The sequence below is a fragment of the Rhinichthys klamathensis genome, unplaced genomic scaffold (genome assembly GCF_029890125.1).
Source record: "Rhinichthys klamathensis goyatoka isolate OS25496 unplaced genomic scaffold, OSU_Roscu_1.1 h1tg000256l_1, whole genome shotgun sequence".
In the NCBI taxonomy this organism is placed as follows: Eukaryota; Metazoa; Chordata; class Actinopteri; order Cypriniformes; family Leuciscidae; genus Rhinichthys; species Rhinichthys klamathensis.
Genome location: NW_026606778.1, coordinates 1,809,838 through 1,836,164, shown reverse-complemented (window position 1 = coordinate 1,836,164; position 26,327 = coordinate 1,809,838). Strand labels below are relative to the sequence as shown.

Genomic DNA, 26,327 nt, shown 5'->3' with positions numbered 1-26,327 from the left:
TCCATCCCCACAAGCACCCTTATTCCTGACGCACATCACACTTAATATCCATCTGACATATAAATGTGCCTGTGAGAAAGTAAAAATAAACTCTGTACCTGCTCTGAGATTTCATTCATAAGCTTGGCGTAGGCTTCTCTCGGCTCTTGTGACAAACACTTTCCTTCCCTCTAGACAGAAAGACATTTATGTGTAATCTCACACCACGGTACCCATAATTCCGAGGCACTCCGAAGTACGTAATATCTTGTTTTTGAGGGCATAAACACTCCACAGCCTACGTCAAAGTCCCGGCAAGCCTTGACTCATCTGCTCGGAGTGTTTACCTGTGAGAATTCCCTGAAAGGGTGTGACCTTCGGAAACCCCTCCTCTTGTGGAATTACATGTCATGCCCCACTAACCTGACTGGCGAAGCCCCGCCCCCCGTGCATCTGATTGGACGCAGACCTGTTAGCTATGAGCTGCGGAGACATGTTTCAATGAAAAGAGCCACAAGTAACATCCTTTACATGTGAAAAACAAACAGAAGAAGACTTAGCTGGAGGACTCCTGGACTACCTGCATTTTTGTGAAGCAGGTAATCCACATGTCCGGCGCTTTGAAAACAAATCCAGTCTTTATGGCTTTTGGTCTCAGCTCGAACAATGAAAAGTCATGTGCTGTCAATACTCAAGGAACGAGGGAGAGGTGAAAGGTCACGTTCTCTCTGCCGCAGAGGCAGTAAATAGCTGCACTCAGCCTGTTTTTAAAGCAGTTCTCTTATCACTCCACAACAGAGAAGTGGCAGGTAGAGATATCATACGGCTCAAAGCAACAAAAAAAAACATGTCCAACTCAAAGCCTCGACTAAGCAGACACAAAACCACTATTTGGCGTTCAAATAGCCCCAATTACACAAGAAATAATCAAAGGGCTTTAATCTTGGCATGAGAAAAAAAAAAAACATTGCAAAAGTTGCAGTGAGTCTTTTCATCCCATTTGAAACTACAGCTTTTGATTACAGCTGGTCTGTGCAGCGCTTTGCTCACAGTATTGTTATGCCCAGAGCCAAGTATTGAGCAAGAGTTTCCACAGCTTAACATGGTTATCATGGGTTAGTACTTGCAGAAATGATTTACAACCACTCTTTTGATTAATCTGCCAAGTGGATTTAATCAAAGCCAAAAACTCTTGTGCACAGACAGTCTGTGAACAATTTCACTATGCTGGTTCACACAACTGACTCAGAGTCAAAACCAGCAATGTTACAGGTTCAATACAGGTTCTGGTTTGTTTGACAACATTCAGGTGGATGTGTCTGGCCATCTCATGCCATTTAAAATATTTCAAATTTTAAAAACACTAGTCAACTTTGAAAAATATGTAGATTGAGACAGTGTCTCCTCTTCCATATACCCCAGAAAACAGCCTCATTTTACCCTCTGTGAAAGAGGTGAGAGCAGACCATATCTTAAACTGTATCTGAACACATCTGGTATATTAATGAAGGTCTGGCTGAATAGAGTCTCCTTTCAAATGTTGTGTTAGCAACTTTGAATCCATAGCCTTGCAAACTACACTATAAAGTATTCAAGTTACTCTAAACTGCTAACTGACTGACAAAAAGCAATGCTGAAAGAGACGGCTAGTTAGCCATTTAAAATTTCTAAAATAATTTAAAGTTGTGAAGAAGTTATTTATATATTTAAAACACTAAATATAACTTTTATTTCAAACTTTTATTTTTGTATATTATGAAATATACCCATAAAAATGTAATTGTTTTTAATGATGGCAAATAGAATAGCAAATGGTTTTGTATATACAGTGCTGGTCAGAATTATTTGCCCCCTTGGTAAATATGATCAAAGATGGCGGTAAAAAATTAAATCTGCATTGTTAATCCTTTTGATATTTTATTAAAACAATTAGCAAAAATCTAACCTTTTATTGAAGTAAAAGAATTGAAAGTGGGGGGGAAATCACATTATGAAATAAATATTTTTCTCCAAAACACATTGGGAACAATTATTTGTCCCCTTTTATTAAATACTTTTTGCAACCTCCTTTTTCCAAGATAACAGCTCTGAGTCTTCTCCTATAATGCCTGATGAGTTTGGAGAACACCTTACAAGAGATCGCAGACCATTCCTCCATACAGAATCTCTCCAGATCCTTCAGATTCCCAGATCCATGTTGACGCTTCTTCTCTTCAGTTCAGCCCACTCATTTTCTATAGGGTTCAGGTCAGGGACTGGTATGGCCATTGCAGATGCTTGGGTTTTGTGTTCAGTGACCCATTTTTGTTTTGATTTTGATGTTTGTTTTTGGATCACTGTCCTATTGGAAGATCCAAACATGGCCCGTTATAAGATTTCTAGCAAAGGCTGTCAGGTTTTGATTTTTTATCTGTTGGTATTTGATCGAATCCATGATGCCACGTATCTGAACAAGATGTTCAGGACCTCTGGCAGAAAATTAGTCCCCCACAGCATTAAAGATACAGCAGAGTGTTTCATTTTACACATGGGGTACTTTTTTTTATCCCTGTATGAACCACACCCATATTAAGTGTTTGCTGGCAAAAAAGCTTTCTTTTTTTTTTCATCTGACCAATTTTGCATTTTGTTTTAAATAAAATATATAAAGGATTAAAAATGCAGATTTATTTTTTTCAGCCATCTTTGATCACATTTACCAAGGGGGCAAATAATTCTGACCAGCACTGTAAAATGCATATATATTTTTCTTAATTTAAAAAATATATATATTTTTAAAAATATTATATTTTACAAAATGCATTAAAAAATATAATTAAATACAGTAAAATAATGTTACTTAATAAAGCCATATATTAATAATTATACATATCATTTACAATTTAATCAAAGCATCAATTTTGGCAGATAAATGCAGAGTTTTTAAATGAATTCAGAAAAAAACTCTCAAAAAGGGTAACAGCATTAATATATATCCTAATTTATACAACGAAGTTGAAACCATGAATATAAAGATTAACTAAACATTATTATTATTCTATAAATAGAAGATGTAAAATACTATGCAGAGCCTGAAATTGGTGAACTTTTTTTACCAGTTCATTTACATGAATTTTCCAAATAAACTGATTCACTAGAATGAATCAGATTTTCCAGTGCTACATATGTCTGATTATTGCCTCAACTCGCTCGGCAGTAAAACCACATGCAAATTTCAATGTGACACTGAAAACAGTAATGTAGCTTTGTGGTTGCGCTACACTGCTACTAGTTGGAAAAAGTCTCTTGAAAAAGCTGCAGTATTTTGGAAACAACTGAGCTATTGTCATCCTACTGCTAAATATAGTTTATTCATTAGTATCCCTAAATGTATTCTCCAACGCTGCTGCTTTCCCCTTAATGTCCCCTCTAAGCTTTCCTGTTTGAAATCCTAACAAGGTTATTTACTAGAAAAAAAATGGACAACAGGAAAGTATTCTTATAGTTAATTCTGTGATTTTAGTAGAATCTGTCATTCCAGTAGTATCTAAATTATCCCGTTCTAATTTAAGCACACAAAGCTGGATTTAAGATATGATATTCTAAAAGAGTTCTATCTCACTGCGGCCAATAAGCAGATTACCGTGAATGTTCTACCTAGTAGCTGAGAGCTCATTAAAGCAGAAACAAAGAATTGATAGTGTCAGAGAGTGCATTATATTTTCCCCACAGAGGTCATTAGGGTAGATTAGCACTGTTCTGTTGAGATAGAAACTCCCGCAATTCCTGCTGGTTTCAGCTCTGGTTGGGTTGCTGCGCGTGAGGAAAGGTTCAGTCAGGCTGCAGCGAGAACTGTGTCACCATGGTTAGTCCGAGGCACACGGGCGTCCGTTACCCTGGTAACGGGAGGATGGCTGGGACAGAGTGACAAGCTGTGTTAATTCTTTCACCCGTAAACCCCAGAGGATCACCACCATTTCTCTTCATTTCCATCGGAATCTGAGACCCCATTAAAACATTCCGATTTCCACCGCATCTCAGCTTATTACCACCACAGTTTCATTCTTTTTTTTTTTTCTCCCCTGGATTTCCTTATTGGATACATCAGAGGCAAAGAAAGGTACAAATTGAACAAGAGCTTTGAATAAATGCTGTAATGGATCTCCATAAAAGTACATGCTGTGTTCAGATGGGGATTTATATCCATAATGTAATCTCGCTTAATGGATCTCGATCACATCTACCAACCCCCTCATGAAGCAATGCAGCCTCCACCACTAGCATTCTGACAGCAGGGTTTGGACCTCTTTGCGCTTGTGTCGGGATCTTATGGTCTATTGGATGGCAAATGTGCTGCAGAGATGCTAGTTAGTAGAAATTTAAAATATACAAATTACAATTTGTACAAATGTACAAATGTATACACTAATATATATATATATATATATATATATATATATATATATATATATATATATATACACACACACACATTACATTTTAAAATATACATTATATATAAAATTAAAATGTCTATACCTTTTTCATCATGTATTTTATAATAATAGCAAACATTTTTTATTCGATTTTTAATTAAATGTATATTTAATTAAACATATTATTTGATTATATTTTATAAAATGCATTATAAAAATATTTTAAATACATCGACCAGTGTATAGACCAGAACCAACAAAATCAGAAACTGGAAATCCAGTGGCGTAACTTTGTTTTAAAAAGTGGGTGGGACAGGAGTGGGGGGAGGGGTGTAACAATAGCAATTGCAGAAAAAAATTATATTACAATTTCCAGAGATCAATTTCAATAGTACATCGAGTTTAATGTATCGCCATATAAGTCATGTTTAACATGTTAGTTTCATCCTTCCATCTACTATAATACAATTGTTAGTCCCGAGATTCTTCAGATCAGTGAATAAATACATATATTTGCATCAACTGCTTGTGTGCCTTAATGGTCTGGTGGAAGAACTTTTGTTTCTGGGTTTTAATCCACCCTCGTATAGTTTTTTTTCCTCTCGTTACAACCAAAGATGTTCATCAGCGATTGTACGTCAAAAGCATTGACATGTTTGTGTGCATTTTGTTTTGTGATTTCATCGTAACTAATAGAGAGTCTCCACAACTGGATAGATTGAAGCGCTCGTCTGTGTGAAGTGCACGAGCGGCAAGAGAGCACAGTTGCCTTCCGCCAATGATAACAGCCGCAACGAACGCTCAGCATGATTTCAAAGACAACATAATCCAGTGCCAGAACGCCTCTTATTTAACAAACGAATTAAATGAATGCTCTGCTAGTCAACTGGAGAGGTTTCATTTGTATAATAGTTACATCCGTGCCGCATCTGTGGAAATCCCAATTGGCAATGACTAAACTGTAACACACCAGGATTATGATTTCAATTTCTACTTTGAATTAAACCAGGGACCTTTGTGACACCAGTTGCGATCCACAACCATTAAGCAACCACCACCCAGGACAGGCCTGTGTGGGGCTGGAGGGGACATACGGTGATAAGATCAGAATGGCTGCAGCTCCCATCCCGGCAGAGATGAAACGCATTCGACGATAGCAAATCTGACAGAGCTGCTGTGTTGATGCATATGACCCACTACACCACAGAGCCCGGTGTTATCGCACCGCAAATCAAATGGACCCGGCTACCATGGAGCGTTTAAACCATGTGGACACACATAGACACACACCTTGACATTCAAATTCCCTCAGAATTCTCCTCCCATAGGTTTATATCTTCTTTGTGACGCTTGCCAGACGGTGAGATTGCACGGCAGTCGAGCTGGGCTGAGGTTTAACATTTCACAGAAGGTCAGTGAGCATAGTGTGATTTGAAATCCAGCAGCTTTATCTCTATTGCAGAAACCGGCCATCTCCCCATGAATGCCACTGCCCTGCTGGGTCTCAGCTAATACAGCAAAGCATCCAGGCATGAGAGTACAGGCTAATCTAATCCCAATGACAGAGGCGCGAGCAGAGAAAAATGTCCGCACAACTCCCAGACATATGTACAGGCATATCTCAACAGGAAACACAGGAGGATGGTGGGTCACTGTATCCTAGTCACCACACTCAACCTGGGGCGGCAGTATGATGGAGTAAGTCCCTGTTGTTGTGAGCGTCGGCTCAGGCCCTGCGGAGAACACCCGGGAGACAGGAAATTGAATTTGCCAGTGTATCGGTGACAAGGGAAACCCAGTTAGCAGCTGAGTCCAAGGATGCAGAGCCTCAAGGGGAGAGGGCACTTAATGAAAATTAAGACACTGCTCACCCAAACCACTCAATTCAGCTGATCAGCGGGCCACAGTTGGATACAAAGTTTAGAAAGTAATAATAATAAAGGTTCCAGTGTCAGTTAGAAACAAAATGGGTTTCACTAGTCCGATCATGTCACTAAAGTATGAGAACTTACTATTCTTTTGTTTTCTTGTTTGTCTACTGGTGCTATATAGACACTTATGAAGAAACTCTCCAATGTGACATCAAGAACTCAGATCTCCTAAGAACCAAACAGCCAACTTTACACAAGAACTCTTTCAAGTGAGGATATCAAAAAGTCTGGTAACAAGTCAATAAAAAAACAGTCCTGACCAACACGTGTGTTTGCATGTTAACGTTCAATACATTACGTGATCCAGGGTATTAGTCAATTAACTGAAATAAAATAATAAAATAAAATACAGCATCTCAGGCTATAGGATAAATAAACACATTGTTTTTAATTGTTCTTTTGCTTAATTCTTAATTTATTATTGAATAAATTCTTTGAAAAAAATTACATTGAAATGGTTTGTGTTTAATTTAATTAAAGTTTAATGTAAATTAATATTTTTTTAAAGGAATGTGTTCAACAGCATATTCGTTTCTGTATCGAGAATTGTTGACTACTGAAACTGTGGTACCACAACAACCCTACTATCCAGCAAAAAAAAGTGGTTCTTGAGAAGAAAAGGGTTCTTTGCTGAACCTACTGCAATGAACCTTTTTTAAGAGGGTTATGTGCTGGCGGGGGAAAGGAAACTTCTTCCTGTTCACTCAGGCCACTCTAACAGGCTCCTAATGAAGGTGCGCCTCACGGGAACTCTTCAGTTGTAGTTTTTCTTTCTTTCTTTTTCCTCAATCCCAAAAGGAGGGAGGGATCAGTATATTGCTGCTTTAGGTTTAATAGCCACGTTAAATGAGCACAAACTGTCTCGCTGCGCAACGCGTTTCATTAGTAAACAGCACTCAAGACGACAGTGCCACTCGGTACAATAACACGTAACAATGCAATTAATGGTGTTACATGCGGGCGGGGCGGCGGTCTCGGGTGCACTGGGAAGATTATAATTGTTCCAGTCTGACTGCCTCTGGGAGCCTGCAGCGGGGGCATTCATTACCAGACTGAGAGAGAGAGAGAGAGAGAGAGAGAGAGAGAGAGAGAGAGAGAGAGAAGACACGGAGCAGCAGCTAGACAGTACACCATAAGCAGACATAAGTACTCTTTCAAACCCAAGTGAGCTGCCTCACTACATACTGCCTTTTAAACCAGCATCCTAACCATTATTGTGGCTCATTTGGAATGGTCTACACTACAGGCATCAACCAAACAAACAGCACTCCTAACAAATCCTCTTGGAAGACTCATACACAAACTTATGTAAATGGCCAGGGTCCTGTTCTGATCAGTATTACCATTAACTAAAACTATTAAAAAACATTAATTTAAAAAAAAAACATAATCTTATGTTTATTTAAAAACAATAAACATAAGATGAAAAACCTACACTAAATGAAAATGAGAAATGTTGATTTGGGAACTTACTGAAATAAGTTTAAGTACTAAAACTACCAACTAAAATAAACAAAAACTATTTAGAAATATTTAATTATAAATTGTGTATTATATGTATATATATATATATATATATATATATATATATATATATAAAATATGTATTATAAAAACTAATACATATGATGAAAAATATATATTTTAAATAATTACTAAATATTAAACTGAAATTAAAATAATAACTGAAAATATAAATATAAAAGCCTATTAAAATATTAATAAAAACAGTATATAACCATATATTAATAAAATATATATCTCTTCTATATTATAAATTATAAAAAACTAAATATATAATTCAATTAAATATATTTAAAAAATCTAAATGTAATGTAAATAAAAACAAAGACTGCATGTGCCATTTGGGACAGGGCCTTATAAACATAAGAATACAGAAATATTGGGTAAAATTAAATTTTAAATTACACTAAAGTATTTGTATTGATACTGGTACTGAATGAAATGTTAGTTATAATTATTATTATTTCTATTTCTATTGTTATTTTTTCCACTGAAATTCCAGCGGATTCTGGAATTGCATTCTCTGCGAATGACACAGTGACGTTGCTTTAGAATTTGGCTAAAACAAGCTAACTTAAGAAGTACCTTTTTAAAGAACTTTCTTCCTAAAATGCTCACTAGAGCATTTGGCTGAACGGTTATAAGAATGGTAAGGAAAGGTTCCAGTTATTTTCCACTTGAGCCTGGTTCGGCACGGCACGATTACAAACCGTTTTCAGCACGGTTGGCTAACGTTTGCTGGTAGAATGCGTGTAGTGACGTCGCAAATAAGGATTGGTCACTTGACTGTTGCCTGATTGCCAGTTTCTCTGTAGCTGGCTAAATCCACTATTTGCGCAATGTAAACACAAATTAATAATACAATTAAAAGAAATATCTGATTATCCTCCATAACGTGGCTATTTACATCTCATATCATCTGTAAACTCTTGCGTTACCAACAAACGATGCATTTGTATTAGATTCCAAAGAGCTCCATTATCAGCCCCACAGTGGAAAATGAAACTATATCCATGTCGGCTGGGCCGGATCAGCACTGAATGGAACGGTTAAGCAAAGAGAATGGTTTGGCCCAAAAGTGGAAAAGCAGCTTAGGGTTTGGAGCAGAGCAATTGACAAAAACAAACAGCAACAGCACCTGTGCACAATTTCCTTTTTCCACATTTACTACTCAAAGGGGAAGACAGCCTGCAAACCGTTTGTTCCTAAATGAAAGAATATTCGTCCCCAAACAAAAGCATTTTGGAGTGCATTCCTTTTGATCTACGTCTCCAATGTCTTCCAGAGGAGTCAATAAAAGCCATACACCGGCTCCTTTACGAGCCCTGCAGATATATATTAGAGGGGTCTTACTGATTCAAAGCACAGCTATAAACACAATGGCAGGCCTGGCTCAGTGATAAGCCTCCCTTAGTGGAGACTGATGTTATCGCAGCGAGCACTGGACTGAGAGAAGGACCAAGGTGACGTTGTAGTCCTTCGAGGGCGAGAGAGACCATCAACTGAGTAAAGCACAGTTCAGTATAGGACACAACTCTTTATCCCTCACACATCACGGCCCAGGGAGCAGATTCTCAACTTTCAGCAGAAATCCTGCTAGATGAGGTTGTAAAGCAGTCTTAATCTTTAATAACCTGCATGGATCAGAAACGTTCATTCACGCACCGATGATAATACCATCTCTGGTACCTCAGGATCCACCTCTAATCACCCATCATCCTCCTCTACAATGGCATACAGGAACATAAACAAGAACAAAACATACAAATTATTGTCAATTAACCCAGTGGTTCTCAATCCCGGTCCTGGCGTACAAACCACACATGGGGCTAATTAAACTCAATAAAAATCCTGAAGCCTCCACTTTTTTTTACCGCCTTTATTTTATGTGAACTTCTTCAAGTACTGGAGTGATACGCAATGACATGTAAATTTCCCACTCTATTTCTCGTGAAGTGATGAATCGATGTTCCCTTGTTCCCTATGCCATTAACAGTGCCCTTTAAACTGAACATGTACGCTCCTTTCGGATTGAAACCTTCCTTATCAGGGCAGAATATCCTGTGAAGGGCACTTACAGTCGAATTGAACGATAAGAAATACAAACAAAATGGGCAGTGTGTGTGTGGGGGGTGGGGGGGGGGGGGGGGGGGTTGTTGGGGGCGAGAGGAAAGGGATTGAGAACCACTGTATTACCACAAACACATTATAATTGTGATAAATTACAAATAACTACACCTTTCAATCATAGTTGAGCACTATCGATTGACTCCTTCTGAGCTCTCTTTGCATTTTTATATGCTCATTAAGACGTATTTAGTATATTTACTGAGCCATTTACCCCATGGTGTCATTAGCATAAATACAAATACTAATCATGGTGAGAACTTTCCATTGACTTCTATAGGTTTTATACTGAGCTAATAATGTTTTCTATCCTGTAAACCCAAACCTAACTCTAACATAAACCTTTTTGCATTTTTAGATTTTCATTAAGAGATATTTAGTATATTTTCAGGCCATTTTCCTCATGGAGCCATTGGCTGGCTCACACAATGTCGTCAAAACCTAGTGCCTCAGACGTCACGCCTACGGACCGTTGGCTGAACATCTGATGTACTGTATATGACACACTTAACTGGATTTTCGAAGTCATCATCTGATTGGTTAAATTCTACAGGATGTCTGGGAGACACGTGTGTCGCGTTCTTTAACGGTCCACCTGGAAAGTCGTTGTGACGCCAAACCCCCCTCGTGGAACAATAAAGCCATCATGTTCACAACTGTGACAATGAGTGCTTACAAGTGTTAACTAAACATTGGATGTAAGCCTGTGAAATTCAAGGCAACATTGTTGCAGTAAACTTGCACAACATTCTTAAATTAATAATTAGTTAGATGCATGCCGGTCTGTTATCGTAAGAACATCGACTTAACATTTGCACGCCCCTAAACATGACGCGGATCAAAACGAACTGTGATTGGTGGCATTGCATTACAGTCAAACGTCCTCTTGGGCAGTCCTTGGCCAAAGAAAGCTGCGATGGAGTCCAGATCGTCAGTCTGGCTACGCGAGACTACTCAAAACCTGAGCTGCACATTCACACAAGCACCCACCTCCAGCTGAATACGTCTCCGAGGTCAACTGTGGTCACAGAGATAAGCTATCATTCATCATTGTGGCAGGCGGTGCTCTTGAATTAAGCTCATGGTATAGCTATAACCAGAGGAAGAGGTTCCACATCAGAGCTAAACAAAGCCGTCTCAGTGATAGCGGGGACAGCGGGAGCATGTGAGAGAGGTTCTTAAGCTCTCTTGCTCATTTGACCTGCTTTCCTTTCAAACATGATGACTTCACATTCATTCAAGTTTCACATAAAACAATATCTATGTTGTAAAGCAGCCTTGGCAAAGGGGTCATTTTACGTGTGTATAATCTTTGCCTACATTTCAGTGCTTGTAAAGTGCATGAAATGTCTTCACAAATACAGTGAAAAAATTTGGTACATATAATGAATAATGACTGGAATGCACTAAGAATCTCTTGTTTTTCTCCCCAAATCCAAATGTGCAGTGTATGTTGTCTTTTTTCATACTGTTACAGCAGAATAAAATAAAAAAAATAAAAAAAATCATGCAGCGACTAAAAAGAGCTCTTGCCATAGATTTTCTTGTCATACTATGTCACATTAAAATACCAAGCTTTACGTTATTCTCCTGGTCTGAAAATAGAACATGAAGGGAATTATACAGCTAAATGTAAATGTAATGTATGCTTGTAATAGCATAGCTGAATTTGTAACACTTAGGGTCCAATTCTCACTATTGACTAACTATTAACTATGACTTTTGCCCAATAAACTCCTAATTACTGCTTATTAATAGTTAGTAAGGTAGTTGTTAAGTGTAGGTATTGGGTAGGATTAAGGGATGTAGAATATGGTCATGCAGAATAAGGCATTAATATGTGCATTCTAATTACTAATAAACTGCCAATATCTTAGTATACTTAGGATGTAACTAGTTATTAGTGAGAATTGGACCCTAAACAAAAGTGTTAGCCTGACTTTTTAGCAGCCATTACTCCAGTCTTCATTTAAAATAGAAATCTAAGTCTTTACTGTCACTTTTGATCAATGCGTCCTTGCTAAAAGTATATATTTCTTTTTTTTTAAAAGTACTGACCCCAATATGTAGAAAAGTCTATGCGAGGTGATCAAGTATAAGTGTATATACAGTATATTTGTGTGTGAGTGTGTGTAAAAGCATTGCTGCGTGTGCATTGATGGCTGATATTAGCATGACTCTGTTCATCTGTAAAGGATACAGCCCTTAATGAGGTGAGTAAAACAGCTGCTCTCTACAACACTAAATTTAGGCAGTCAAAATCACACACGCATAAACAGGCGCACACACAAACACTCACATGCTTGCAATGCTGGCACAGCATAATTAAAATATTATTCATTGCATTTGATTTGCAGTTAAGGTTAAATGGTTGCAAATTATTTATTCCTCAATTAAACGGCACATGTGCAAAGGTGAACACCATTAAATTTTAAATACTTGTGTCAGCAGTTTTTTTTTTTCATCGTGTGGCATTATTAAATGGAAATTGTGCCCGTGGCGGAAACTAAAATTTGATCCAGGTGAAAATACAAATGAACCCAGCTGTCATTTGCCAAACACAGACATTTCATTCACATTTGAATGCAAGAATTATGGAAAACAGCTGCTATGTAGTGAACAGATAATCCATGATAATAATAATGCAATGCTCAACTCAAGGCCCTCATCCATAGATTCACATGGGAAATGAATCCAGCAGAACATGTTAATCGTATCTGTATGTTTTACGATGTATTTCCTTTAGACTAAGAGACACATTATGCCTTAACAGATCTGTTTTTCAATAAAACTTAAATAAATGGGCAACTGATAAATTGGTTAACTGATTCTCCAGATTTTCTTATGAAAAAGAAAAGGTTAAAAAACCCTTCATAAAAGGTTCATGTAGAACCTTAATACAGGCCTACTGTGATGTCGTGCTGAAGGCAGTACTCCAGTTCCCAGAATCCCAATGCGGAACAACATGCTAAATTATTCTGACAGTGCCACAACACCACTTCTGAATCTACATCTTCATCAATGAAACCTTCCAGGGACTGAAACCATTCAAATGAATCAGAATCATTAAAATCCTTACTTATCACCCAATCATTTAGAGTGCTTCTAATATCTAATATCTACCTTTAAATGATGAATGTCTCCATTATTTTGATTTGCGTATAAGAGAAGAAAAAGTTGAAGAAAGTTAAAAGTTATACACCATTGTTTAAATTCAACTTTGCCATCACAGGAATAAATCACATTTGAAAATTGAATCGAATATTAGTAATAATATTTCACAGTATTACAGTTTTACTGTATTTTTGATCCAAAAAAATGCAGCCTCTGTGAGCGTAGGAGACTTCTTTCAGAAACTTTTAAAGACTTATTCGGTGTCCTGAATCTAGCAGAGACCTAAATCTGCAGAGAGCAAGAATCCATCTCAAACCTGGGCAGGAGACAGACAGAAGTAATCAAAATATATAACCTGTTCTTCTCAGTCTCTCTCTAACTCACTCATACACATCAGCAGGAGCTAGAGTTTGATCAGTAGCAGGCGCACACTTCTTTAAAGGCAGCCTAATCTGAACGAGTCAGGTGTTTGTACCTTCTCCCAAAGCTTTGGTGGAAAAGTGGAGCCGCATAATCTGACAATGCTCCTCTGACACAGTTGCCTAGCAACGGCGAAGCTTGGGGTCTCAAGCTGATGGTTGAGGGCCGGCGCAAGGCAGGATTTATCATCTCCGACGACTTTTATTTGATCTAGACAGATTAACGGGCCCTGCGAGGAGCGGAGGACACACAGGCGTATAAAACCCCCCTCCATAAACACATATTCCAGCATAAACAGCAGGCATGGATAACAGATGTAGAATATGTCGCTGGCAAGAGAAGACAGGGAAACTAGTGTTACCTTTTCTAAGATCTCTCTTCTCTCTTTCCTTGCTCCGCAGGCTAAAAGTGAGCTCGAGATCTTATACGTCGGCAATCGCCTTCGCTGCCAAGTGTGGCTGATTTTGAGGAGATGAGAGCTCTGGTCTTGGCGTGGTGTGATGAGCTGTTGGGAGACTAATTGTGGAGTGTAATCTGCTCTGATTAGCGGGAGAGGAGCAGGCAGGTGTGAGCACACACACACACACACACACATCGGCTCGGCCCGACGCAGCTGCAGCCTGACCGCGTGCCAGATAAACAAAAAGGCATGAGGCCGAGGCCACGGTAACACGCATGCAAACACACAGTCTCCGTCACTATCCTCTGCCAATTAACCACCAACACACCTATCACACTTAACTGCCTGCCATATGTTTACATCCAGATGAGTTTTCATCTCAGCAACCTTCCCAGGAGCGCAATTCACATGCAATTCTAAAGCGGCAGTGACAAACTATTTAGGGGTATGCACGGGACGCAGGCAGAGCATACATCTTGTTTAGATTTCTGTAGCGTTGTCCCGGGCTAGGAAAGGCACAGGAAAACACATGGTGTGCTTGAGTCAGCAGGATCCTGGGCTGGCGCATTAAGTTATCACGCCTCGCTATCCCTGCCCACAGCTGACACAGGCAATTACAGCTGAGGTTAATATCACACAGCCACGGACCAAAAAAACTGCATATCTCCCTAGCCCATCGCTCCGAATAAGGAACACCGGGTCCTCGCTGAATTAGTGCTGGGGCAGCACATGCGACGCCTGGGAGAACATTCTGCTGTCGGTCCTTGCCGAAACCTTGAGGCACAACCGCTTGGTTCTATAGCAGGGTCGGAAATTAACGGGGGCTTGGAGCAAAAATTCCATCAAAATGGACAAAATTTGCCCCCAAATTCAAGATGAGGGGGGCAAAGAATGCCCCCGCCCATGTAAACAAAATTACGGCTGTCGCAATGAATGGATGAAAAGTGTTGATTGTAGCATTACGTTACATCAGATTTGATTTCCATTTATGCTTTTTTTGCAGAGTTGAGCATTGTAACCAACAACACGTTTTTCTGCTTATGAATGCAATAGCAAATCAAAGGCATTTAGATTAGTCACAGTTGAAAACTGCAGAGTTTTTGCAAAACTCACGCTAAACTGAAGTCATCGACCGCTTCAGTGATGGGGAACATTCTTCGCTTACTTTCTTTATATAATTTATTCCAAGTTTGAATAAAAGTTTTTTGTTTTTCATGCTACTGAAACAACCAATGTAAAGTCTTGATTTTCTAATCCGTAAAAAGCAATAAACTAATTAATAAACGTTTCTTAGCGTGTTCTGCTTGTGTAGCCAGAACATGACATGCAGTTTCCAGACACGAATACTGTTTTTGTTGTATTATACTTACTGACAATATTATCAAATCGAAATTGACAATAATAATTGTTGTCATAATAACCCTACCCCTTTATGTAGGCTATTTACAGTATGCAATTGTTGTGTAAATGCAGTCTGTAAAATTAAACATAAATGAAGCTTGTTTCACCACTGCAGTGTAAAGATGTCTTTTGTTGATGTTGATCAAATTTGATTAGTAACAGATAGCATTCTGACTGATTGAAGTAATTTGTTAAATTTAAGTATTACACATAAAAGTTAACACAGACACATTCAATAAGGTAATTATAAAACCAGCCCTTACAAAGGTAAAAATTGCCCCTGGAATTTAATTCCAAGGAGCCCCTTAATGGAAAAGTTAATTTCTGACCCTGTTCTATACACAATCACTAAACCAAGAGTTTTAACCTGCTAGAGCAAGGTGAAGTGTATAAACCAAAAGGAGACATGGTGGCCATGTTTAATGCTCTCCGGTTCACTTAATCTATGTGTCAGACGACAATTTATACATGTCATTCCATTACCACACTATAAACTGTCCCCAGTGAAACTCTGCCCTGCTAATCAGCTCCCTCACAAACAGAATTAGATTTCCAATTGAATTGGTTTCGGCCTGGAAAAATATGACGAACAGCCAGGACAATGCAGCCCGATGGCCGTGGAAGGGCGGTTTTCTTCTGATAATCGAGTTAAAATAAAACATAGCACGAGGGAGTGCTCTGGCGCAGAAAGCGTTTGCAGAGAGGTGAACAAATCTACATTCCAAACAGACCATGACTGGCTAGAGGTCCATCTCTTTATTTTCCCTTTGGCGTGTGTTGTCGAGGCATCTGAAGACCTGTGGCTCTTTCACTTATCTTCTGCAAACACTGGTGTAGGCTGACTGTCACAAGCCCAAAGTTTGTTCTTGTTGATAATGTCATGGCAACAGAGAGAACGGGAAACTGCACTCCAGCAGGGATGGTGGCAAACACGCTAAAAGCACACTAAAAAGCAGGAACAACTTCAGAGACATTTTTGCGTTGCTACCAAAAACATGAGAATGAGAAGTGATCTGGAAGACAATGACCATTTTACAATAAATTGTGACTTCAGATTGAGTGAAAAATCAATCAAGCGTGATCAAATTATTTTATAATAACATAATGTGCTAGACTAACAGGTCTAATCGTTTTATACAGAACTACTGCAAGTTGTTAAAAGACGTTTCCTTTGGTCATGTAACATCTCATTGAAGAAGACTAACTATAGTGCTCATTTTTAATGCTCCTCGAAGCATTTCATTCCAGAATTAGCACGGATAAACCACAAATTCAAGCTGACAAATCATATGTATGCAAGATGAAGCACATTTCTTCAAGATCTGCAGAAGAGATTGTGAGAGAAAAGCTGTCTAGGGTCATTAGTAGGGTTTCAAAGTCACTCTGCCCTCTGACAGAGAGCGTTTGACAGGTGCTGCCGAGGCAAAGCTTGCCGCAGGAGAGAGAAATGATACCGTCCTGATTAGATCGTCCACCTTAGGGAAGGTGCTGATGCACAGAAATTCTAAAAGAAAGGAAGAGGAGGGCAAGGAGGTGGGGCGTTGAAGAAAGAAAAACTGGAAGTGCAAAATAGAAGAGCTATCCAATGTGCAATTTTTTTTTTCTCACGTCACACTGTCCCTCCTTTGGTGTGGTCTGGTGCGTTACCCCCAGCGGAAACGTCTCATTGCGATGTGTCAGTCAGACCCCAATCCTCACGCCGTTTGCAAACTGTCAGACTGTGTTACTACCACGTCAAAATTTTGAATGGCTCCCAGAGCACTCTAAGCCCTCTCTCAAAATCAACTACTGTGTTACTAGATGTGAACTTGGTCCACTTCCATGCCAGACAAAACTGTCAGACTCCGTGCCAGCCTGTAACTACGAGATAAAAAAAAGTATATTTCGATGTTTGAGTAACTAAACTACTCGTGCAGAATCCACCAAACTGAAATTCGCACTTGTTAACCGGGAATGGCTCCCAGAGCACTCCAAGCCCTCTCCCAATCAAGAACCGATCCTCATCTGGCATTTCATTAAATTCAAACAAGCATTACAATGCATTGGCTCGCACGAAAGCGGAGTAATTCGAGGGGTTAGGCTCATCAGTGCTGGCCTCTTCTCTAAAGTCATTAATGAGGGCTCAGGCCAGGCTCAGGGCTTTCCACAAGTCACTAACACTTCTACAACCCCTCTTCATCTGATGAGCTTGTTCATAAAGCCTGAGGAGCTGGGATGCCTCTTTAGAAACGGTCCCCTTTTACAGGCTAAATGAACAGTTATTGAGTGAAAACAGGTCAAGTGGACTGGGGGCACACTGCTAAGTAAAGCTAAAGAGAAAAGTGTTATAGCGGGGAAAAAAGAGAGAAGCAGAGTGCGTAAGCGTGAAAGCAGAGGAGGGCTGTTGCTCGGCATCTATGGGAAGTGGTGGAGGCTATGAACGAGGTGATTTGCACATTAAAAGCAGCAAATGTAGCGCAGCTTTAAGGGAGCCACCAGCAAAGAATTTGCACTCTCTAAATAAATTAAGTTGACAAAAAAAACCTCAACGTTCGGCGTGATAAAACACTTTCGCTTGAGTAGTAAATCGATGCAGAGTCAGTGCCTGGATGTCAACAATGTTTTGAATGTGTTTTGACACTAAGAGGTGACAGTCATTCACTGAAGACACATTCTGCCTTGGGCTTGTGATTAGGCACAGGATGTGTGTTTGTGTGTGTGTGTGTGTGTGTGTGCGTCTGTGATGAATAGAGGGAATGATACAAACCATAGTGCGCCGAAAATGAAGCTGAGAGCCACCCCGCTGCACAAGAGCCCTGTAAAATACAGTTGTTTATATGCTCGACAGCAGGGCTGTGCCCTCCCTGACAGAACAAAAATGAAAGCAATATCAATGAAATATGACACTGATGATAGACCGGGAGAGGAGATGGAAATGACTTGATTCTCCCGAGTTTTCCGAATGAGATCTGGCCTGCGAGGATGTGTTCAAGCTGAACTCTGAGATGGCTTGCACTTGTCAGGTTTCTCAAACAATCAGGGCATCAGCTCCAGTGGGAGTTGTCAGAAATGAGCAGAAAACTCAGCAGGTTTGTAAGAAGCCCACCACGGAAGTGCGGTTCTGTTAATAAACCACCTCTAAAGGCTACAGTTGGACCCGAAAACCACTTACTCAAACTACATAAAACACTGCAGACTGTTCCAATCAGCTGAATTTGACATTTTATCTGAAAGCTGACTCCTACATGACATGTATGCATATCTGTGTTTGAGAATGTGTATGTCTCTGTGTCTTTGGGCGAACGTCCCTGGCTATAAGCGGGAATAGACCATGTCCACTGGCTGTGCAGCCAGAGTTCTCAATGCCCTTGATGACTCCAGAAGAGAGGACAATAGGATCATTCTGAACAAAGCAAGCCCTCTTAACAACACTGATCCAAAACTAGGCCCAGAAGAACCACAGCCCTTCTCCACTATCATCACACAACACACACACAAAGCCACCAGTGCTTCAATGGGAGGAAAAATGTCTGCTTTCTATTTAAACAACTAATAAATCAAACGTAGAATCTAAAAAGAAGCAAACATCTCAACACGTCCATTGGTTGAACGCAAAGTCAAAACAACTACATTCTCCCCACAGTAGACTAAGAATGTTGAACGTTAATTGATTTAGCTTGAAGCATGTCAAATGATATATATTTTAAAATGACAGAATATTGTGAATATCAAACATTGTCCAAAATTAAGATTAATAAAATGAAGCGGTCACTACATCAACATTTGTGTTTCTGCACTAAACATTGTGGATTTGCTTTGAAACAATAGCTGTTCTATCCAAATCTTCTTCTTTTTTTTATCGGGGCAAAAGAAAACAACCTTTCTTTAATTATTATTCTAGAGTAAATGCAAAAATATCGAGATATTAGGGGTGTAACGGTACACGGTTCGGTACATTTACATGTCCTGCCCTCCCCCCAGATTCCTGATTACTTAAAATAAAAAATTAAGGAATTTTTTTTCTTGAAAAAGCGGAAACAGCTTTTTCAAGAAATCACGGAAAGATCACGGAAAGCGAGAAAGAGAAGAAGAGCCTACTTCACCTTTCCACAAGGAGACAGGAAGTGAAGCAGCACCTGAAGCTTCCCAATTCCAGGACATGCATATTTCACTGAATTGTAGTGAGACTTCCACGACACAAATCGGCACAATGCCAAATGATTTTGTCTCATTATAACAGCGGAAACAACTTGAAATAGTTTTTATCTAATTATGGTCATACAGATAAGAATAAAACATAACTGTAATCTGTTTTTATGTGTACACTCACAAAAATATATATATCAGTGTGCTTTGTAAAATAAAGAAAACAAACAGGATGCCGCTTTCTGCCGTCCCAGTTTCCTTTCCGTGCAGCTTGTGGAGCACGTCACAAAAATGTATCGAAACTCAGCGTATAGGGGAATTATCCCCCTACGTCACACGACGTCACACAGGTTCAACTGCACATGTCGGGAGCTAAAGACCTATAATTAGCCTATAGGCTACTAGCAAGCTCTTGCGTGCCATCTGAACTCTTGTTTTGAGTTGGTGCATAGATCGTCTCTTCTTCTTCTGCTCTTTTTCCTGTTGTGGTGATTAGCAAAGATCATTAGATTGCCACACACGCCCCCTTCTAGATTGGAGTGTGGATCGCCTGCGACTGACTGTATTCATCGTCTGAGTGTAAGCACCGAACCATGACGTCCGTACCCGGACGGACGAATACATGTACCGTTACACCCCTACGAGATATATATTGATTATCGACAAAATTTGTCAAGATATCAAATTTTAGGTATTTCACCAACCTCTAATATATAAATACATATAATTGTAGAATTGAAGTAGAATTGAAGAGGGAAGACAGAGGGGAACGAAATAAAAAAAAATGAAAAAGTGACAATACAGAGTCTACTGGATTCAATACATCTTGGGTCCTTCCATCAGTAAGTGTTTTTTATTTATTTATTTTTTTTATCATCCAGCAGGCAAAATCGAATGTCACTTAGAAAAATAATACCTCCTTAATATGTCTTTAAAAAGCCTAAACAATTTGAGGCTTCATTCGTGTCTGTAGCAAAAACAGAGCAGCACGAGATGCACGCTTAAGTTTAATACTTAGTTCTAGGGATTTGAACAAACACCTAACATTAATTTTGTCACCCAAGCAATAATAATAGTGAAGCGTAAGCAAACACATTGTTTTGAAAGGATCTCAGCATTCCTTAAAGCTCTTAATAATAATGTTCAGCCACAGTGAAGAGCCGCTGCAGTCAGTGAGCACTTTGGGGCACAATCCTTCATCATGCCTGCAGCACAGGCCTTTTGACCCAGGTGTGAACTTGAGTGTCAATACCGCTCTAGAGTATGTTATTATTTGATCGGCAGCGGTCAGCTGGGGATATAATTCCAGTGCATAGGAGAGCCGGTCGTGCACTCACACTGGACCTAAGTGGCCAGCCATTTCAGCAGCAACTATACTTCTCATTTTTCTCTGCTGGAGGCCCAAGTGTTTTCATCAAATTTACAGTTATTTTTTCCCTCTTGTGCAACCAGAGAGGTGCCAAAAAAAGGAGAGACAGTGCAAGGAGGAAACAAAAACAGGGAAAATAAGTGGAAATAAGGTAGTCTTTTAGACATTGGAAGTGGATAAAGTTAATTTTAGATTAGCACAAGACAAGTATGAGTTTCAAAACATGTCTTTGTAGCTCACCCACATTCAGCCAGAGCTCAGCAAGCAGTAAACGTGTTTCCCAGAGGTACTGCTGCCAAGGGTCTATCATTCATTAGGCTGCCACCATCATCAAATGCATTCCAGACACTTAATCACTAGGATAGAGATAAAATAAAAAGCTTGAAGGTCACCTGGGGGAAAGAGCGATAGAGGGGAGATAGCATGAGGGGTGAAGATGTATGGCCTCATTTTGATTGAGGACGTGATGCCTTCAGTCACACACGACAGAACACCCGATGAGGAGATGCGTTTTGACTGGAGACCTTTATCACAGACTCCAACGATTTGCCATGCTACACATCACAAGGAAACGGCCCTGGAGAATTCAACTGCAAATCGCAAGCGAAAACATTTAATAAGAATATCTGAATCTACCCTCTTCCGTATTCACTTTACGGTCTAGAAGACGAGCGACAGTAGAGCGTTGAGCGAAACTCTGAATCTGAACCATCATGCATATTTCCCATTCTTTCCCGTCAGGTGTTTTTTTGCCTGTCTACTCCTCTGATGTTTTGACATATTTCTCTGCCTCGTCGAGCACTCGTCTCTGATTTGCCGTACTGTTTAATGTTCATGAAGGGCGGCGCAAAACTCAGACCGTTGACAAGCCACTGGCTGTTGTTACAAGATCTTAGACAGACAAAAAAAAGACGAGGTGCACCGCTGAGGAGCCCCACACTCCACTGCCTCAAAATAAAAAGCGCCTTGACCTCCTCGGCAGCCAACTTCACCTCTCAACTGTGACGGACGGACGGCGCCCCGGTCTCGTCCCGTGGCACAGCATGCTTAAATAATGCCGGCTCTTTGCACGCCCCGGGCCAGCAGCCACCCACCATACTGGGAAACTTCTGATGCTTAATCTCCTGAAATGCAAATGTGCCCAACGAGAGATGGGGGTCTCGAAGGAGAGCTCACCCTGCTGTAAACGGACATGCTTAAACCCTCCTCTAAGACTGGCTCAGACTGCACCGACAACCAAATCAGAACTATAATAGTCACTTTCCGGGCTGGAATTTGTATGGCATTTGAATTTGAAAGGGTCTATGGTGGGGCGTACAATTTTGCTCGAGGATATTGGATCTTTCAAGGGCTTTGTTCGCACACCATGACGACAATGGCGACGTTCACCAACTGAGGAAAAATTGTCAAGGCAACATGTATCGAATTTCACAAAAGTTCAGAGCAAAGAGATTTCCCTCCCCTCTCCAAACCTCCCGCCGAAGACGAAACAAGCAATCCACGACACATCCTCTTACTTTAAAGAAAACAAGCGGCTGACACATTTCCTGCCAACAGGCCCTTTCCTCAGATAACACAAGTCTCCCGTCAACAGGAAGCCCTTTCACCGGCGGCTCTGCCTCCCTGTGGCACGTCACACAAAACAGCTCCTCAGCCCCAGCCCCCACAGCCTCCCCTCCAACTGTTGAGGAAAACTTGCAGGAGATGCTCGCTAAAACCAGAAGAAATCAGAAAAGAAAGGTACCGGACTTAAAAGTGTGGGCTGTAGCCTCAAGTCCTTCAAATGCTCTTGGTCTGAGAGGCAGCGTTTTAACAGCCTCAACAATTCTCCTGAAATCAATTCATGTGCAACCTATGGTATCACCATTACACACAGCCTGCCATTACATCAAACCCCAAAAATAGCTTTGGCCAGATAGACGGACAACATTACAGTCTGTGCAAACCACAGGAAAGGGTGCACACAAAAGCACAAACATGCCCTTTAGGCACGGGTCAATGCTTTAGATTTGTTAAAAGCCTCCAGTTCTTGTGCGCTCACCAGAAGTTTACACGAGTGAGTGCACGAGCGCAGCAACGACGTATAAAGGATTTGAGGAAAGTTAGTAAAAAGCAAAGCAGAACTCACGTTAAGTGCAGAGTGCATTTGAAGAGCGGTGAGAGAAGAAAACCTGAGACAACCTTCATAAGGCAGGGGCTGTACTGTTAGAGCAGCTGCTAATAGGAGAACTGGCAGAAGAGAGAGAGAGAGCAGACGCTTTCTGCAGGCTGCTGTGATGACATGCAGGCTTTTTTCCTTTTTTTAGTAAGGGGGCTTATCTTTGTCTCTATGGTAACTGTGTCTCTGGGTGGTTATTAGAAACCCTGAACTTCCTGTGCATCTGCAGGATCAGCCAATCACACGCCGTGTTTTCATAGGCGGAGATAGCTCGTGCTATAGGCAGTGAAGAGCGGCCACATGAGGGGGCCATGGAAACAGAGGGTCAGGGAAAACTTACAGCACAGCATTGCGCGACACGCCAGCGTAAAACAAAACGAAACTGTCTTCATTGTACTCTACATATTTATAGAAACATCTAGCGACCAGAATAGAGTGAATCCAAGAGCTATTTTTTTTTCCCTAGCAAAACAGCCTCCATGCCAGAAGCTTTTTCTAAAAGGGACATTGCTATCAAAGTATTTCAGTACTTTTAGGACGAAAATGGAAACTCTTGTGGAAAACACAAACTCAGCATCTCAGATTCCCGGAAAAAACTTGCTATAGCACTGTGGTAAAGAGTCTTGCAGACAGACAACCGCAGAAAGCTCAGAGCTCAGCAGAACGGCCAGAGTTACAAGAGTCCAGCTCTAATGACAATAAATCCATAGGATGTGCTGTGTACCAACACATTCATGCGGTTCGTTTTAGCAGTAGACTGTGGATGAGCAGACCTTAATGCTCATGAATGCAAATGAACAGTGAGAATGCAGATTGCAGTTGCAAAGCAAAAAAGCTGACATGGAGCACGCTTCTAGGACAGGGCTTTCAGCTGCTGTGTCCAAGCGTGCACAGAAAAGACAGCTGAACTGAAGAATTGCAACTTAAAACTATCAGATTACAACGGGAAAGCTTCATTTTCCCAGCTCAGCCAGGAAATAAACCAGAAACCAGAAATGAACCAAAAGTTAAAAAGTAAGAATATGCCTATGTTTATCCTCACAGACAAAAATGGGAACACACTTTAAGTGTTTATAGGAAGTACAAAAACACACACACACACACTCGCGCTCACTGCATAGTTTCCCAGTAGTCTCTCCGTCTCCTTGGTTTATGCGGGTGAAATCATTTGGAGCAATGTGGCTCCCTTGCGCTGACTTGTTTTCCACCCAGCGAGCACATTCAAACTTCACTCAGTGGCTGCTTTATTTAACACTGCATTTGTTGACAAGTCTCGGAGCAAAGTTCCTCACGAAGAACCCTGGGTGCTGAACTCGAGAACATCAAATACAAACATTAACAACCAGAACTGAGTGCCCTACACCCTGAGGTCGAGATGTTACTTAATCGGCACCAAGAAAAACATCAACCAGTCTACAAGGACAGGAAGGGAACGACCACCGAGGCACGCTCAGCGAGGGACGGTCTAGACCTCTTCCAGCACCGTTTACAGATGCAGTGACTTCCATTCCTCAGTGACAGGAGCGTGCCCTCTTTCCTGTCTCTGCTGTCACAATATTTCATCCGGCGTAAGTAGCACATGTCCCACACGTAACTAGACTCACCAGCCCGGAGCTCCCAGTTGCGTCTAAATGCACGCGAACGCTCTTGCACACCGGCTGACTCCTGACAAAACAGAAAGCCCTGATAGATTACAGCAAGAATGATCAATCAGACACAAACCTTTTAATCCAGATCGTCCCCTGATTGGCTGCCTCCGCATGAGCTCCAGATTTTTAAATCCGACTGGTTAATCCCTCCATTTCTCTCAGATTCAGTATTTCAGCAGTGACCACAGTGGGCTCTAACATTCACTTGGCTTTTTTCTCTCCCTCCCTCTTTCTCTTTCTCTCTTTGCACTCTGTTCTGAGACCGCTCACTGAGCTCTGGAACTAAGGCAGCCTGATGAGGAGGGAAGCATCTCGCTGGGTCCTAGTGCCTCTGGTGTTAACTGAAAGAATGCCATTGTTCCGTTTGTAACCCAGGGCTACACTCTCCAGACGGCTGATAAGTCCTCCGCTGTGCCAGATCCACTCTCGGGGTATTTGTAGATGTACAGAGATGGAGAGCTGTTTGATATCCATTACCTGGGGGGCAAATGCATAAAATATTTGTAAAATAATTTACAAACTGATCTAATAAATATCTTGTTTTATTGCTGTATAAATATCTAAACATACATAAAACTGTAAGATTTCTTTACATTTTTTTTTTTTTGTGCAAAATGACATCAAATCTTGTTTTTAGAGAAATATAGTACAATTTAATGAGGGTTATGCTTAAAACAAAAACTAATGCTACTTTTTAATTAGTAATAAAGAGACCTCCTTCCAGCATTTCTACAGTTTGTAGTCTTATTCAGCTTTGTCAAAATGAGATGTTAGGTTGAACATTTAAACTGCTTTTTTTATATACAACTTGTGTGCTAAATTCATAGGCTCCTGGAGAAATACAATAACTGAAATTGGTTATTCACTGATAACATATCTGATAAAATTTCTATACACTGTAAGTTTAATCGGAAGGTTTGACATCAATGATTCTCACATGTCTTGTGACTAATTGCAATGTAGCAAGTTTAAATAGTTGCATGGCTTTTGAAGACTTGAAATATATTGCAGAAGTAATATTAACTATAACGATGGTGATTTTTGGAGACTGACAGCACTAAGTAGAATGGAAAGGAGCAGCCCAAATATTCTGCCTAGCATCTTATTTAAAAATAAAAAATAGAAGAAGAAATGAGGGTGAGCAGATGAGAATATTTGTTTGAATTACTCCTTTAAGACAGTTGATTTCTGACCAAGTTTTTTTCTCAAATGCAGATAAATGACTCAAGTGGGACTAAAGTATGGCATAACAAAATCCCTCCATGTCAGCAGCATGAAAGCACACAAATCACAACCATTTTTATTTATTTTTTTGCAAATGACGTGAACATTGAAAGCAAACTGATCTTACAAAATAGGTAGCATCTGCTAAGATCACAACAGATGTCACCTGAAGCCTGAGGAAATAAACACGCTTTTGCATGTCTTTCTAGCTTTTTAGTATACCTACTTTTTAATGACAGATTGAAAACAACCACTAAAAGCCTCATGACATTGAAAAGAATGTGATTTTAGCCCTGCCCTTTAAGAGATACTAATATTGTTTTACAGGGGGGGAAAAAAACATAAAATCCCCAAATCCTTTGCTACCACTCTGAAGTGTTCTCTATTATAAATGTGGCAGCAATGCTAAAACTATTATGTGCACGGACGCTACAGCCAAGGCTATAAATATAAGCAACACATGGAGCGGCAGACTGCAAACCAGGGGGAAA

General features: G+C 40.2%; 1 protein-coding gene across 4 annotated transcripts in view; it reads right to left on the bottom strand.

Moving 5' to 3' along the window:
• foxn3 (forkhead box N3) overlaps positions 1-24,890 on the bottom strand; it is a 104,187-nt gene extending 79,297 nt beyond the window's left edge. The window contains exon 1 of one of the 4 annotated variants that reach the window (XM_056267238.1): positions 24,686-24,890. The gene's annotated coding sequence lies outside the window, so the exon portion shown is untranslated. The other 3 variants (XM_056267240.1, XM_056267242.1, XM_056267239.1) reach the window with 3 other exon arrangements.
• Positions 24,891-26,327: the final 1,437 nt, after the last annotated feature.